We start from the raw sequence: 13,995 nt of genomic DNA, 5'->3' as shown, positions 1-13,995 counted from the left end.
ATGCTGCAGTATATTTGGTAGAATTCTGTAAATCAAAACAAACCATTAACTATGAATACAACTATGTACACAAAACTCAACATTTTACATGACAAATAATAATGTAATAATATCTGAAATCAATATTTAAATAAAATCACGACTATTAACTTTATATCGAGTACAAAAAATCTGAATAAAAATATTAGTAAATAATTTGTTGAAAAATATATTGTGAAATAAACATTTTTCCAAGTATAACATTAAATAAAATTAAATTATATTATGTGTGTGTTATTTCTGTAGTAAAGCCATATCTGGCTATCTGTTAACTGAGAATAATTTAAACCATGATTTTAACGTTGTAACTCTGTACAATAAGTGCTGTACCATATGGGGAATGAATTATATTAAAATATATGAAGCATAGTATTTGTTATATAATGGTAACGAAATGCTAGGATTAAATGTGTTCAAATTATCTGTATGTAACTGGAACCTGAAGTTGGTAAACATCTCAGATAGAATACGAAACAGAATGTTTCAAACAATCCGTTTTAAAGGTCTCTTTATCTCTTTGTGTGTAGTGTTTCAACAAATGACTTTAATGTCCTTAAACATAAAATTAATTGTTCATTAGACAAAATTCTATATTAGTTTGAATGATTGGTATATTTTGGTGTTATTAATCAAACTTTCTGAACCTATATTCCTTATACCAACAACTACAAGAAGTAATGATTGAGTATTTCAGTCATGTTAAGAACCACTCAACAATAACATACCGTTACGTCACATGTTGATGTATGAATCAGTGTTATTAATTCATAACACGTTGGTGTAGCTTTTCATTCTCAACTTAAACAGGAGACAGATGAACGGACACCACGGTTCACAGTATATTGTATAAAACGTAGTAGATAACGTTCTCTGTCCAATCTGGATTGGATTTCCTTTTTTCTTTGTGACTTAACACTCAATGGATGTCACAAAATTATAAATTACAAAGTATTTCTGAGTAAAACTGTTCATATAGACTTAGAATTATTTCTTGCTTACAGTTTAATATTTAATATAAACGTGTGCACTCTACATCTGAAAGTTACTTACAAGCCGTGGTCGTTGTTCAGGTCAAATTCTGTAATATCATAAAAGGTAAGATAAAAAGATTGCAGTAAGTAAACCACTAAGAAAATTGTACGAAAAACAAGACATGAGTATTTAGTATGTGAAGAAATGATAATTAGTTAACAACTACAATCATAGGATTTGGGATTTGGAGTCAAAAATCAATAGGTAGGTTGTCTACTGGAGAAACTCGTTCACATTTAAAGAAACATGAAAGTCTGGATTGGTTTTAATTCTTGACATATACTGAATGAATGATTCACAATTATAAGGTCTAAAGTATTTATGAATAAAACTGTTAGTATACATTTATAATTATGTTTTACTTAAAGTTTAAAATATAATATGTGGGTGTGCACTCAACATGTGAAAGGTGCTTACAAGTTGGTGTTGGATAAGAAAAACAGTTAAGATAAAAATAGGATAAAAAATACAGATCAATATGGTGATAGGTAACCGCTTTTTATAACTCACAAATTATGTTTTAGTTCCAGATTAAGTTTAACCCCATATCATACAGAAGGGAATTCTTTTGACTAAAGACATCCAAATTTATCTTTGTTCAAGGCTTGTCCATATTTTCACCCAAGAAAACTGCATGGCCTGATGTACTGAGAAAGCCGAACGCCATCTAGTAGTAAGAACTAATAAAATACGAGATTATTCATGAAAACCCACAGAAATGTTTGGTGACACATGGTTTTCGTTTATACGCTAACATAGTGAAGAAACAGGACACGAAAGATAAAATATAAATATTCTTTGTAGGGATGATACTGATCTGGAATTCATACTTAAAGAAACCATCTACGTCAAACAACTTTAACCAACACCAAATATCATGTAGTCTTCATTAAAATCGTTCCATTTAAAATATGAAGATTTTTTTTTTTAGTTATTAACTTTCTATATATTTTAGTTTTGATTAAATAATTGTTATTTCAGCAATGTATTTTAGTTATTTAGGTAGAAATAATGTATTATTTTTGTTTTGCTTTAAATAGTGAATGTGGAATATGTAAGATATTTTGCGCTACATATTAACAATTGCAGCATCATATAACATTCAGGATATATATTTTAGGTAAATCCAATATAAACAATTAGTTTATATTTTCTAATCTCACTGACAATTCTTCTTAAACTTGTTGTTATTTGTTGTCAAGCACAAAGCTACACAAGGGGCTATCTGTGCTCTGCCTACCACGAATATCGAAACCCGGATTTTAACAGTATAAGCCTGCAGACATACTACTGTGCCACTGGGAACTCCTCTTAAATTATTTCAAGACTAAGAGTAATACTTTACTGTAAAATTTATTCTCTTACTAGACTGAAAGAGCAAGACTCAGGAAACGTGTCATCGACTTGGATGTGAACTTGTCAAAAATATGAAAAAGAGTTGGAACGTTCCTCTACGGACTTACATCGTTAAAACAGAGGTTCGATTCCACTCGGTTGATATAGTAAATAGCTCTATGTGGCTTTGTTCTAAGAAAACACACACACACGCGAAAGTTTTTTTCGCAAGTTGTCACCCTATTGCGCTATTTTATTTTACTTCCTGATGCGACAGGAGAATAGAACTTGTCTTATACTTACGAACTGCACCCCCGCTGGTACAGCGGTAAGTCTAGAGTTTACAACGCTAAAATCAGGGATTCGATTCCCCTCAGCAGATAGCCCGATGTGGCTTTGCTATAAGAAAACACACACACAAACTTACGAACTGTGTAAGATACAGAAATAATAGTAACTGGACGGACCGTAAGGTTTAATATCCAGCACTGTCAAGGACTTGGAAGCGATGTGAAAATAACAGATTTATGGCCAGTAAGAACCAGACCCACATTTTTTGCTTTCCCCGTTCATATAAAATCAGACTTGAAATACTTACTTGGAGGACTATAACAGGCGTTAGTTACCATGTATTCCCTCTATAGGTGAGTATCGTCATGAGGACTGATGCAGAAAATAAGTGATTCCGAGTAAACGGAAAAGAAGCGCAGTAGCTTTGATGACTTTCCTATAAAAACAGTTATTTATTCTCTTCTGACATTTATTTTCCTTTGGAAAGCTGTTTACATTTCTTTCCAATAAAATCTTTAATACGTTTCGTGGACTTTTGTTTCTAGTGATTCTGAGGTTACGACTGGTTTTTATTTTATAGATTTTGAAAACACCGGTGAATCCTTTAAGCTGTATCTATTTATTTTAATATTTAATCTTATATAACAGTCACAGCCTGAGATAACTTTTACTATAATGAGTTAATGTTGTTTTTTTAAGAATACACAGTTCTATAAATCTCTCAACATCTGGGGATTCTAATGTTTAGGAGTACATTAAAAGGTCAAGCTACTGGTTAAAAGAAAACAAAACAAACCTGAAACTGTTTACAGTTTTATCATAAATGATCGGGTGTGAAATATGTTGAGAAGTGGTCATTGAAGTAATCAATAAAAATCTAAATAATTCAAAACAGGACAAACACCGGAACATTTTTGAATTTATATGTTACTACTCTTACACAGATAGATATAAAGTAAAAAATACATAAAAATACTTCACTAAATATGCTGATATTTTCCCATAGTTTTCTGGATACTCATGTGTTTATTTTTCTTCAAATTTCAAAACAGTTTTTACCATCGCTGAGCTTGTTATTAAATCAGACAACCACTGATATCTACCTGACATGCGCAGTTTCTGAGGAATTGTCCATACGTAGCTTTGTCATCAATATTCATCCAACGCTGACGGGGAAGACAGTGTTTACCTTAAAAAAACAAAAAACCAACAACATCTCTATCTAAATTCCTGTCAGTCTATATCTATGTACATACTTTATATATAAATAGACACAAGTAGTAAATGGAGCGAGAAAGTGTATGAGAACCTACGTAAATTATTTATATATACATCAACTTGTAATCATTTGAGTCGAGGAAAGTAATGACGATCCATGTTTGTATATGTTAATGGTACAAAAGTCCGGTGTACTTCTCCACGCCACACCAAACATAATTGACCTTTTAGCCATGGGGACATTATAATGTGACAGTCAATCCCACTATTCGTTGATAAAATAGTAGACCAAGACTTGGCGGTGGGTAGTGATGACTACTTGCCTTCCATCTGGTCTTTCTGCTACATTAGGGACGACGAGCACAAATAGCCCTCGTGTAGCAGTGATTGAAGACAAATTGTAAGATTGTATAATAATGTAGAGTAAGTGTGTTAAATGAGTTTTGGTTTTCTATGTTTGTATAGTAAGTGTTCTGCTAAGAACAATTTACAAATAACAAACTGTTATATTTACATTCTGATAAATAGTGTTATTAATTCGTAACAAGTTAGTGTAGAATATCCTGTTTATCAACATTATTCATACCTGTTCTACTGTTGTTTAAAAAGTTAATGTTGAACTTTGACTTCATCCGTATCTTTTCACACTCAACCTGAGAAGTGAAGCCGTCATAAACAGACGACAGATGAACTGATGGACAGACACCACTGTTCACAGTATGTATAAAACAAGTAGTAAATAATGTTCTCTGTACAATCACATTCAAATATTGTCTACAGCTGCTTTCAAAGTCGGTCTTCATTGACTGTTGTTGAGATCGAATTCTGTAACATCATAAAAGGGTAAGATAAGAAGTCTGTAAAAGTAAACCACTAAGAGAATTGCACGAAAACAAGGCTTGAGTATTTAGTATTTCAAGAAGTGAGAATTACTTAACAAATACAATAATAGGATTTGGAATTAGAAGCTCAGAATAATAGGTAAATTTTGTATTGTTAAAAATACGTCCATAGGGTGTGGGATTAAGGGTTAAAAACAACAGGTAAATTGTATACTGGGGAATCTCGTCAGACTTCACATATAAACAAACATGAAGGTCTCGATTGGTTTCTCACATCTTTGTGACTTACACTCAATAAATATTACAAAATTATAAAGTCTAAAGTATATCTGAGTAAAACTGTTCGTACAGATTTATAATTATTATTTTTATTTAATGTTGTATGTTGTTCAGAGGTATCAGTAAAATAGTCAACCAGGCATGTATGTTGTACAGATGAACAAGTAAAGTTGTCAACCAGGCATGTATGTTGTACAGTTGTGTCAACCAGGAATGTACATTGTTCAGATGTATAGGTAAATTAGTGAACCAGGAATGTATGTTGTCCAGAGGTGACTGTGAAGCAGCCATCATGGCACGTATTGTCTTCAGAGGTATCAGTAAAGTAGTGAACCAGGCTTGCATATTGTTCAGAGGTATTAGTAAAATACACAACCAGGAATGTACGTTGTTCAGATGTATAGGTAAATTAGTGAACCAGGCATGTATGTTGTCCAGAGGTGTCTGTGAAACAGCCATCATGGCACGTATGGTCTTCAGAGGTATCAGTAAAGTAGCCAACCAGACATGTACGTTTTTCAGATGTATCATAAAAGTAGTATACTAGTTATTATGTTGTACAGATGTACCAATAAAATTGTCAACCAGGCATGTATGTTGTATAGATGTATAAGTAAATTAGTGAACCAGGCATGTATGTTGCTCAGATGTTCAGGTAAAGTAGTGAACCAGGTATGTATGCTGTTCAGATGTTCATTATGTGTTTGTTCGTGTGGTTCTCGTGTTCTTACCAATCGACTTATATAATTAGGCCTAGATGTAAGCTTTTTCAGTAGCCAAAATGTACATCTTTAATATGGGTTTGCTTCTAAGCTTTTCGATCTAAGCGATAGTTCGTAAGTATCAGTCAGCAGGCCTAAGTATACATGCAAGTATCGTGGCAACAAGATTACTCTGTGACTGCATGTTTACAGCTTTCAGGTTCACGTAATCAAAGATTACCAATTTGTAAATTGAACAGTCCCCATAAGTGATTGCAAAAATCATTCCCCCCATTGGGTGTAAAAAAATCTACGCCCCTGTGTATATGTGTTCTATAGATGTACCAGTAGTCTACCAGGCATTTATGTTGTTTAGCTGTATGAGTAAACTGGAAGACCAGGCATGTACATTCTCCAGATGTGTCAGTAACGTAGGTAACCAGGTATGTATGCTGTTCAGATGTTCAGGTAAATTAGTGAACCAGGCATGTATGTTGTTCAGATGTTCAGGTAAAGTAGTTAACCAGGCATATATGTTGTTCAGATGTTCAGGTAAATTAGTGAACCAGGAATGTATGTTGTTCAAAAGTATCAATAGTCAACCAGACTATTTGCAGAAATTACCAGATTTTTAAAAATATATGGTAGTAGTTTTATAGTAATGCCATGGAATTTAGATTAACAGTTTCTTATCATTACCCCCATGCAGTAGGTAAAGCCCTGTCAAGCATCATTATGTGTGTTAATTGATTAAGCTAATATCTTGTTGTGTTAAAAGGTCTTTAATTAGGATAATTTCAAAATATTTTGTAAATTTGTGCTGAAAATTTGGTAATGAATAATCAAGAAAAATCATTCACCTGTATGACTTTTGACTCCAGTGTAGCACATGTACCAAAAATATTTGATAGTGTGGATTGCCACAGTCAAAATACAGAGGGTGAAAATTGCTAAACTATCGTACATTAATAACGCACAATGTGCCATGTAGTAGTTTGTTTTGGTCACCCAACAAACTACCATGCATTTTGATAAAGGAATACATACTTGAGAAATACTACACAGTTTTGTAGTTTGTGATAAACTGTTTAGAACTAATAAGGAATTTAAACAATTTTCAGGTAACATACACCTGGGATATAAAACATACTGTTATTGTTCATGTTAAGAATTTGCAGTGACTGTTACAAAATGTTGTAGTTGCTTAAAAGTTGTTGATGCACAAGAAACAGGACCAAAATATATCGATCTTTGATGTATTTATGATGTTTGTAATTGTGAATTATTCTTTGTGTTTGACATAATAGAGTGACAAAAGAAAATTAAAAGATGTTAAAATTAAATTTGAGTGGAAATTGGTGGAAGTAACTTATTTTCTGATAACGGTGTTTTACCTCTTCCCACATAAATAGCTATTGTAATATAGTGCAGTGCTATATATGGAAAATAATTTTTAACTGCCTTGAGCTCCCACATACTTCATGATTAACATGGGTCAACCAAGTTGATCATGTAAATCAACTTAATGATTTTTTACATTTTCTTTTCATCTTGATTCTGCTGTTTAGTTATTGCTTCTGAAGTGGAATTATTATTCTAATTTTTCATGAATATAAGATAACCTTTTTTTCTTAGTTTTCTTTTATTGTGTATTATGCGTGGTTATTAATTTTCAACAATGATTTCTGAAGTCCAAGTTACTACTATGAAGATAATACCACCTACCAGCACACTTACTCAGGCTGCACATGTATTCAAGGTGTCTCTGTTTCCTCACTCAGTTGGACTCATTCACTGCTACCATGCTGTGATTGTTGGGGATAAACATGCAAGTTACTGTGGTTCTTCATCTTGTGCTATCCCTTGAGGATATTCATATACCAAGGATGTGCTGCAATATTTCCTATTTGATTGATTTTGAGTAGGATATTTCACCATACAATGACATCTTTCTTCTTATTGTTTGGATGGTGGGTTCCTGGATCAATAGTTTTATCACTTTACTGTTATCACAGATTGGCAGGTGTGATATATTCCTCCAGTCTGTTGTACCCTTCCTACTTGCACCAGATGGCTTTGTTTTGGATTGCAGTTGACTTGATACCAGTATGATACTGTTTCTGCATGGATGTCAGTTTTATATTATATGTGACTTGCAAATGGTATGATCCTAGTTCTACTCTTATATGGATTTTGGTTCCCAATGAATTGAATGAAGTTGACTTGCTGTATATGGTACCTTGATACATATCCTTTTACTCTTACCCATATTACTGTCATCATATGGATTTAGTGTTCGGATCACTACCTACCCATAGTTTTCTCTCATATAGATGTTCTTATTTTTCCCATTTCTTGGCACATCTTTCCACACCTGGTATAGAAGTGAAGTTTTCAATGTATAATTGTTTACTGTGAGGATCTACCTTTTCGGGTGTTATTTGGATGATTTCAAAAATGCTTCTTTCCTTCCCACACATGCTAGTCCTTCTACGTGTGGGATTCCAGCTATTTTGTAAGAAGAGGTAAGGTACTATGTCAGAAGTTATAACTGAAAATGTGTTTCTGATAGATACTTAACTCTTTCCACCCTTCCATTCAAAACTGGTGCTTCCATTTTCTTCCAGTATCCAAAGTGATAGCTTGATAGAATCAGTTAGAAGAAATCACATGCTTCAGGAGGGTGTGTAGCATTCCTGTTGCTGGAGGGTTATCCTGTTATGATCTTCATGCGAGACAGAGTTGAACCACACTAATCATTGGGTATGTGGGGGCTGAAGGCCTACAGCATGGAAAAATAGCATATAGAAGGCGGCACTATAAGACAATGGCTACTTCTATGAAAGGAGGCAAGTTCCTACTGGAAATACGTTTACAGTAAAGGAATATTAATATTTCCACTAACAAAAAAGAAACTCTATAGCTGACAGTTTCTCTTTCCTCCCTTTTTATTATATTGATGGTGAGTATTGATTAGAACAAGTTTCCTTACATTAACATTTAAACATGGCTTTATGTACAGCTATGAATAACTTCTATGAATTTGATTTTCTGAACAGTTATAGACTTGGATTTAAAACTTAATGATTTAAAATTATACATCTCAACTTTTCATTCTGAAGAAAAATTGTACAATTTCTAGTAAAATTATTGTAAAGACTAAATAAAATATCACTACACTTTCATTTTGTCTAATGTTTGGTATTTGTGGATATTTAACCAGCATATTTATTTTTTGAGTAAAAAATGTAAAGTATTGATATGAGTTAACATATAAAGAGGACAAAGCATCAGAAGATTTTGTGGTAGTCACTCACTGAAACTAAAACCATAGAGTATTTCTTAAAATTAATAAATGAAATAGTGGTTGAAAGTAAAGTTTGTTGTTGCAATATTATACTTTCGTATTTACACAGTTGAATTTATCTATTCTTAACCCTTAAGTAAGGAGAACTTTAATAGCTCCCTTTATGTTTATAATACCTCTTTTGAACTAGGGAGAGAAGTTTAAAGTATGAATCTGTGTAAAATTTTGTCGCTGTTATTTTTACTTTTAATATCTTGATATTTTCTGTGATTATATTCAATTAAACTGAATTTAGAAGTTCAAATGATGTATGATGCATAAAACTGTTTAACAAAAGCATGAGAAGCATGCACTGCTTATAAGAAGGAATCAGAAACTAGGAAGGAAATTCAAATTTTTTTAAGTTTGGAGTACCAGCTGAACTTCACTTAGATTAGGGATGGAACTTTGAACTTTTGGGTTAAAGGTTTCAGATACTTTGAATCAAAAAGACCATGTTCTGATAAGATAGTTGAAGGATGTGAGTGAACACTGTTATATCAGTTGATTATTTATGTGGATGAAGATTAAGTGTAAGATCAAGTTTTTGTACTGTTACTAACAAGTGTGTACAGCAGTAAGTGAAGGTAACAACTAACTAGGTAACCTCAAAGGAGAATTTGACAACTGAAAGTTGAACTTCTGTGAAGCCCATTGTTTGTGTTGAGAGCCCTTCCAGAGGATTAATAAAAATAGCCACTAAAAGATTCCCCTGACAACTTAGCTAGAGAGATATTAACATGTCATTAAATAAAAATATGAGAGGCCATCTCATCTCCATGACATAATCCAGAGAAAAGAACACCAAAAGACTTGTTGAATGAAATTTTAGCGCAGTACTTAAATTTTGTATTAGGATTATTCAAAGGACTGTTGCATTTATGAAGACTCAATTTTGTAAGCTGTATGTTCAGTATTATAGCTTGTTTACTAGAGGGAGCTGTTGCAAAGTATTCAGAAACAAGAATATAAAGAGGCAATTGAAATAGCAAATGAGTATTGAGTGATTGACATTGTATTGGTTCTTCTATTCAGTTATTGGTAAGTTGTGTTTTATAACTTATCAAATCTTCTTGTTGAAGTTCTTGTACATCTTATGTTTTATGTTTATACATTGTACCTACATTGTGAATGAACAAGACTGTATAAAATTACAGAAAAATAAACGAACTGTGCTGCCTGCAATACAATAACTACTTTCAGAAATGTATACTCAACCATCTGTAAGATATCCATTCTTTCTTCCGGTCATCATACAATGAATGATAAGGTAAGTAAGTCTTCACACATCATCGAACAGTTTGCCATTGTAGTACTCTACCTACTAAGTGTGAAAATCTTCAAGTGCTATGAATTATGTCAGCTAGTTTTGGTCAACTCCTCTACAAATATTCTGCACTAGTCTTTAACTTAGAGATCAGCTTTGGCTCACTGTATAAAGTACACTATGACAAGTATCTAGCAGTGGCCTCTTAGTATCTCTTAAGTTTTTATTTCTAATATTCAGTTAATCATACTTCCTACAGAAATCTTTCTTTTTTTACCAACAGTCCAACAGCTCATTGATACTGGATGGACCAGGAACTGTCACTATGCTGTTAATTCCTATTGTGGGGTCACTTTCTTACTTATTCTAGCATTTGTATTCACAGAAGATGAAAAGAAACTTATAATTCGTTTTATTTTGGGGTATTTTCTAAAGATGCAATAAAACAATATATTACTGCTCACAATAAAATCAAAACAGTAGAAGAGAAGTGCACATCCACTCAAATTGGCATCACCACATCATCTGAGCATTCCAAACCAAAATGACCTGAGACTCGCATGCACATTATCTTGGCTGAGAAGGTGCCAAGCATTATTATTTGGATGAATGCATAGTCCAATCCCCGAGTGGTCTCTTTGAACTCAGTATTGCACCCATTCAGCAAGCTCTCATCTGCTGAATGCCCAATTGAACCCTCTCAGTCAAAGTGAGGTCACTACAATACATTGACTGATGGAAGCCACATCTTGTAGGTGTTAAAACCAGATGACCATTGCTGTTTACTATTAATGGTACATAATCCTACTTGATACTTTACACCTAATGTTGCACTGATACACATTCCTTTAAACTGTCATTTGTAACTCTTCTAGTTTGGTGTCTCTTTGGTCTTCTTGTGAACAAAATATTTGTCCAAAAGGAAAAATTTACACTGCTCTTTCATGATGTCACCTTTCCCTCTATTTTGCAATATGAAAAACTGTACTGAGAGCAATATCAGTTTTTAAAAAAATCCATGCTCCTAAAGAACCCAAGCCTTCATCTACTTCAGTTTCCATCTTGTACCAATGCAGTGGCGAGTGCAGCACTTAAGCTTTAACTCGAAGAATTACAGTTAATGCTTGCGCTGTCGCAGCAGTGGGGAAGTTAATGCATACACTGTCATACACGAAACTGTCAACAAAGGAAGAAAGTCCGAACATAACAATCTCAGTTCCGTCTCTCTAATGAAGCTTTCAAAACTCTTCTCATGACCTGGAGAGCGTTGTTTGTAGTTAGCATAATCAGAAACGTTAGCTTTCAAAACTCTTCTCATGACCTGGAGAGCGTTGTTTGTAGTTAGCATGATCAGAAACGTTTTTCAACATATTTCTTTTCATACCAATCGCCGGTATATAATATTTTTTTATATAATTTTGTGAATATACATCACACTTCTCCTTACTGTGTACATTTGCTCCATTATGGTACTTCAAAAAGTTAGCAAGTCTACAGATATAAATCTAACTACGTATTATTTCATAATAATAATAAGAGTTTCTTAAAAGAATGATGAGAAATTTTATTAAATGATATAACAATATTTTAATTACTAGAATTAATCAGAAAGTACGAACAGGAAGAAACACTAATTATTTCTTTTGAGATTAATAAACCTAAGTTGTAACTGTGGTTGATGGAGTTTTAATTTTTCCTTTACTTAAACTTATAAGAATATACTAACTTAATAATTATTTCACTGTTAAAATCACCTTATCAAAAGCTTTTTAAAATACTGTAAGTCGTCCAACCTTATCCATAATTCAGATACATGAGCAATATATTAAACAAGAAGTTGACATGTTTAATAAGTCACCAAGGAGGTTCTCTCTCTCTCATTGTTAGTTGGGATTAGTGTTTATACATCCAGGAGGGTCAGGTTTCGTCAACCTGTTCCTCCTTCCTTTGTTTTAGCAACTGTCAAGTGTACTTATACATTGTACATGAGGGCTAGAGTAACCCGCACTTACTCAGGGCAATGTCCATGTACTATCTACATATACACTTGGTGCAAATAAATCATTTCTCTTTATAGTTCCATAATTATTTGCACTATCATTAGATAGGTGTCAACGATAAAACATTCACATAAATCCTTCTTAATGTTTATTAGCTAACGTCTATTAGTTTATAGGTGGCTTTTTTGTATTATTTTGAAAATATATATTTACTATGGAAAGGTGTTTAGGACTCTCTTCATCATGTTTGCAGTATCTGTCTCGTTCGCTTACTAGTTCGTTTTTCCTTCAATTTTTTACCAAAATAATTTATTGTACTATGTGGGAGTCTATCTGTTATTGTTTTTATGTGTGTGTATTTATGCATGAATTCACATGATGCAGTTCTGGGTACTTTATAAACTGTTATAAGTAGTATATTTTGTATTGTTTGTAGTTTGACTTTACTAGTTTTTTACATACATTTATCCATGCAGGGGCTACATACACTCTTGTGCAAGTTAATTCAAACAGGACGGAAAATTACGATTTTTTTCAATTTTTTTTCCTTTTTATTTCTGAGAATCCAAAAATTATTCACAAATTAATACATGATATGGCCGCCTTTATTTTTCAGAAGATCATTAATCCGTTTTGGCATCAAGTCCACGAGTTGACTGCAACCTTTAATAATTTTTGGATCGCGGTACCACACCTCAAGTATGGCCTCAGTTAGGTATTTTTCGTAGAACAGTCTTTTTCCCGAAGTCTTTCTTTACAAATCGCCCAAAGATTTTCAATAGGATTTAAGTCTAAAGATTTTCCAGGCCAGTCCAGCACTTTTATTCGCGTTGTAGTCATAAAATTTTTCACAAGTTTCGATGTGTGGCACGGAGCCAGATCTTACTGAAAAATACCAGATCCATCTGGAAATCTCTTTTCAATTTTGGAACGACTCTTCTCTGCAAAACTTCGATGTACTGTGGTCCTCGCATCATACCTTCTACGATATGTAAACCTCCGACGCCATAGTAGCTGAAAAGCCCCATAACATCTTCTTTAAGGGATGTTTTACGAACTGATGTGAGATTCTTGAAGTTTTTCACCTGGAGATCTGCAAACATGCAGACTTCTTTGACCCTGTACAAAAAAATGAGTCTCGTCATTGAATAACACCTTCCTCCATTGTTCTTGCGTCCAGTTCTTGTATTTTAGACCCCATCGATACCGTTTTTCTTCATTGAGTTGGAAAGAAGTTGTTTTTGACTGGTCTCCTTGCCCTTCTAACGCAATTTCGAATGACATAATATTTCTCAAAATTTCGTCATATATCCCAAAAATAGATCGACCGTACTGCAAAACACAGCTAATGACGCCGTCTGTGTGAAAAATGACTATTAAAGGAAATCAACGGGTCCAGCGAACCAACACCGGCAGCTATGCTGAAAATATTGTAAAATGACCATTTGTTTCAATTAATTTGCACAAGAGTGTAGCCAATGACGGGTCTAATGTATGTTTTATATATTCTTATGTTACCTGTCCTTGCTTCATTATATTTACCAGTTAAACTCCCAGCATAGTTTGTTCTTAGCTAAATGTTTGTGTTAATATTATTTATGTGGTTTATCCATATCAATTCAGAGTCCAATGTTAGTTCTAAACA

The 13,995-nt window shown here is 33.3% G+C and overlaps 1 long non-coding RNA gene across 1 annotated transcript in view; it reads right to left on the bottom strand.

Moving 5' to 3' along the window:
• Positions 1-3,447: 3,447 nt before the first annotated feature.
• The window catches only part of LOC143242762 (uncharacterized), a 40,766-nt gene continuing 30,218 nt past the window's right edge, over positions 3,448-13,995 (bottom strand). Inside the window, exon 3 of the long non-coding RNA XR_013023209.1 lies at positions 3,448-3,886. This is a non-coding gene — a long non-coding RNA (uncharacterized LOC143242762). The remainder of the gene's footprint in view (positions 3,887-13,995) is intronic.

This window comes from Tachypleus tridentatus, unplaced genomic scaffold (genome assembly GCF_004210375.1).
Source record: "Tachypleus tridentatus isolate NWPU-2018 unplaced genomic scaffold, ASM421037v1 Hic_cluster_2, whole genome shotgun sequence".
NCBI classification, from domain to species: domain Eukaryota; kingdom Metazoa; phylum Arthropoda; class Merostomata; order Xiphosura; family Limulidae; genus Tachypleus; species Tachypleus tridentatus.
Note: the sequence above shows the minus strand (reverse complement) of the source record. Positions and strands in the feature narration are given on the sequence as shown.